The 4,276-nt window shown below is 43.2% G+C and overlaps 1 long non-coding RNA gene across 1 annotated transcript; it reads left to right on the forward strand.

Moving 5' to 3' along the window:
* The first annotated feature begins 2,602 nt into the window (after positions 1-2,602).
* On the forward strand, positions 2,603-3,760 carry LOC131995678 (uncharacterized). The gene is made up of 2 exons (XR_009397543.1): positions 2,603-2,711; positions 2,796-3,760. It is a non-coding gene; the product is annotated as an uncharacterized LOC131995678 (long non-coding RNA).
* The last annotated feature ends 516 nt before the right edge of the window (positions 3,761-4,276 follow it).

Consider the following 4,276-nt stretch of genomic DNA (forward strand, 5'->3'; position numbering starts at 1 on the left):
TCCATCATCCTCCTCTGTATATCGAAGTCGCTCTCGAACTTCCGAAACTGCGCCAGGAATGCCTGTTTCAATTCCGGATAACTGCGAATGTACCCCAACCTCCTCTGCATCCAGTACCACTCCTCCGCCGGTCCCTCCAGCAGCTGTGGGAACTTCACCAGCACCTCATCCCACTCACACCGATAATCCTCCCGAAGCTGTTCTATACGGAACATAAAATCCTCGGCGCTCATCGACTTCGTGGTGCCATCAAACTTCACCCGCCATTTCTCCACATCTATTCTTCTAATGGCCTGACGATTCGGAATAGGCGAAACTTGCGGGTAATGTGGCGCCGGCGCGTTTACGGCATCCGGAAGATATGTGTTTCTGTCACCCAGGTGGTACTGCTCCGGTGGTGGATGAGGGGATGGCCACCCATCCGGTGGTCCCTGCGGGGCGTCTACGGCTGGAAAGGTTTGGTACTGATTCATTGTTGGCTCTCGGTACTCGCTGCCTCTCGGAATTCGATTCGATGGTGGTATCTGCTGGCCTACGGCCGTGTGTGGCTGCGCTGGTTGTGCGGTCGCTGTCTGTGGGACGCCTGTGCCCATCGGAACATTTAAGTGGGCCAAGCTCTGCTGTACAAGCTGGGGTACCAGCTGCCTCAACTTCTCATCGAGTAACCTGATGAGCTCTAACTGTCCCACACCAATGGCCGAATCTATGACCGCGTTTAGGGAACCTCCTTCTCGTGGAGCTTGGTAAAGCGCCTGGCGTGCAGCATTCGTCTCCCGGTTCTCTCTACGTTCTCTCTGGACCGTCTGAGCTGTCAAGCTGCTGAACTCCGGCGTGTCCGGAGTTATACGTACGTCCGACATATCCGATACCGACAAGGCTGGACTGGAAACCGCGGACGTGACCATCATGGGGGTGACTGTTGCTGTTGTTGTGGCCATTGCCATTGCCGAGGCTGCTGCTGTGGTCGTAATGGCTGTCGCCATGTTGGTTACTGTGGTTGTTGTTGTTGCCATAGCCGATGTGGTCGGATCAGGAACCTCACTAGTGTAACTATTTGCTCTGGTATTGACCATTAAACCTACTCCAACCTATAACCTATACTACTAATTAAACTTGATGACAATTCCAAATTACCAAATTCAGCCAACTCAAACTCTAAATACACTAATTATGTCTTCTTCTTTAAACGCAGATATGAAAACCAAAATTCACAAACAAGGTAGAAAGTGTAGTGCATATATCCTACTATAAGGTGGGGAACAAGTGAGAGAAGAGCAAATCTAAGCGGATAAGCGAAGCATTCTAAGTTTCCAAATAGGACTTCTCCAAACGTATCCGGAAACTGCTTTCTCTGCCGTAATGTATTGTATGACCCTGAGATGCTGTAGTATATTGGTATTACGTTTGCTACCTACGGACATAACCACACGGCTGTTGTTGAAAACATAAAGATAAACCCAACAACGTCTCATGTGCTTTGGCTCATGGGTATGATTGTATTAAGCGGACGGACAGGTAAGCAAAAGTAATTTGGGCTATTGCAGTTAACTATTGTATATAATGGCATCTCCTTCTCTCCTCAGGCCCGTCGCAAACGAAATGCGGATACCAAAATCCTTAAACTTCGTGACTTACGGGAGTTAAAGATTAGTAAAACACCGTGCCACATCCTGCATCTAACCAGCTTCCAGTCACCACCAGTTTGGCACGCGATCCAAGCTTTTGAAAACTTACGATCGGGACTCAATCCGGTAACCGAAATCCGATCAGTTGCTGGCTGTGGCGATAAAATGATGCGGTCAACCCGATAACTCGGGCCCCATGTTGCGGGCGCCATTCTTGTCGTGGACCCCGGAGGGTCCGAACTGTCTCAGCGGAGAAAGGGGACATAGTGTGCTGGCGGGCGCTGGCTGTTGGCGTTAGAGCTCCGGCTGTGGCTCAGTCTGGGGCGCGGTTCTTGCCAACACACCATGTCCAGAGACAGCTGACAAAAAACTAAATTGAAACCAGCTCTGGATGGGATAACAACACAGGGTCATACTTACTTTACGGCAGGCACGTTATTCGCCTTCTTACTCGCACTTACCGCTATGGATTCGCTCTTCAGGGGGCACTGAGACATCCTACAGTGCCCTGGACGGCCCACCCCAACCATGGTATCCGTTGTCCAACAGTTTTGGATACCCCAGAATCGTCTCCCCGTTCCCCCTCTACAGCATGGTGCACTACCCCTTCCTTACCTTAATGATCTACTCCTCCATAGCGAAATGAGAATACTAAGCCAAGTGGAATTTCATTTCTACGTTATAAAAGGTATGTATGGGCTTTATTTAGAGGTTACATCCTCTGATTTTGATTCTATACGTTAAATTAACATTGATCAAAATATTTAAATGTTAAAGAAAGCTTTATAATTACTGCAATTTACAAAAACAAAAAAAAAACGCAATTTTAAGGCAATGCAAAGTAAGAAATTCAATTAATTAGATAAAGATTAAAACAAATCAAACTTCTAAAATCAATCCAAAAGGACTTAAAAAAAAAATAAAAAAATTACAATATATATATATAACTGTTTTTTTTTCTTTTCAGAAAAGTGCCTTTGCTGCGTCTGTCAGATCGCCGGACTGGAATGCTTCGACGACGGCTCCCCTGGATAGCAAGACAATTTGGTAGCGGAGGTGCCCTGGATCTCCCTTTTTATGTTCTTGGTAAGTATGTATAGGTAGTTCGTGTAATGTCTTACCCTCAATAAAAATATATAATTTCTTGTTTTTCTTTTTTTTTTCTTTTAGCCAACCTGCAGGGACAACATTAAACGACCAAAGGGTCTTTTATTTAAAGTGTATTCCTAGTGCCCTAGAATGAGCTCACCCTACTTCCTAGGTTGTATCGTCCGTTCAATCACCGGACTGCAGATATGAAACCCAATGTCTACCCTGTTTGCTGCCTAAGTTATTCTGTTTTCTTTTTTTTTTATTTCTTATATTTTTATTCCAGGATGTGTGTCAAGCTAAGTTTCTCTGTGTATCGTTCTAAGTATTGAACATATAAAAAGGAGCATACATCGGCCTACCTTGGCACCTACGGGCTGCTGGTGCAAAATTCCCTCGGGGACACTGGAGCAGATGGCGGCGGTGGAACCAATGATGAAGCTGGAGATGCTGATGAGATGATGATGTTGTTGAGGATGGAAATGTTGACGTTGCCGTGGATGACGATGGTTAAAATTGCAGTAGTGGTGGGTATTTATTATTTGACAAAAAGTTTTTGTTGTTCTGTTTAGTCTTTGCTATGTTTTATTCGTGGCTCAAATTAACGTTCTTTTTCAAAGCTTTTTATATTTCACAGGATCTTTTTTCCTTAGCATTAATTAGCACTAATAAGTTTATTTAGCTTTAAGTTGATCTAAAGTAACTTCAGCTTTTTTACTACAAAAGCTAGTCTTTATTCCTTTCACAAAAAAAGGAACATTTATTTGCTTTTAAATAAAAAACTTTATGCCTTTGGCATCACATATTCTGATTTGTTTTTTTTTTCTTTTGTTTGTCAAGCTCACAATCAAAGGTTTGTAGAACACAACATAACCTTTTCTTTTTTTTAAAGTTTTCTCTCTTTTTGAAACACCACTTTCAACACTCTTGAGTACACCACCTCTTACTGCTTGCACGGCTCCATCCAAAAAGAACTCGTCATCTTCCCTTTACTGTCCATCATGGTTCCCCCAAGCCATCATGTCCACCGAGGAACCATCATAAAATTTTGTTTTCCAAAATAGCAAAAACAAACAACATATGGTTTCCTCGATTTTCATTGTAGTAGTTACCTTTGTATGTGGAGGTAACATATGCTGGTATCGCAGGGTTGCATTCACCAGCTGCCATAAAAAAACAGACTGTTCAAACCCAGATGTCGCTCTTCTCTAATCAGACATAGGGTGACACGCTACAACGACGATGATGATGTGATGATGGTGCGTTCTTTTTATTGAGCAACATAATTTTTAGTATGGGGTGTATAAAAAACAAAAGATGTGGGTTAAGGAAATTTAATACCACAATGGGTTTTACTAGAAATTTAGACAAATAGTACCCTACGTACCAATTTTGCTTCTTAGGGCCGTAGATGTCTTATCGGGGAATCGTCTTATAAGGAAACTACATCAAGTGATTGATCAATATGGACCATACTTATCACAGATGTTGTAAGTCATAAACAATTCATTAAAGCATTATTTCAGTCTAATTGGATAATATTTGCGCCTACCAGAAGTTCA

The sequence above is a fragment of the Stomoxys calcitrans genome, chromosome 3, assembly GCF_963082655.1.
Source record: "Stomoxys calcitrans chromosome 3, idStoCalc2.1, whole genome shotgun sequence".
Taxonomy (NCBI): Eukaryota; Metazoa; Arthropoda; class Insecta; order Diptera; family Muscidae; genus Stomoxys; species Stomoxys calcitrans.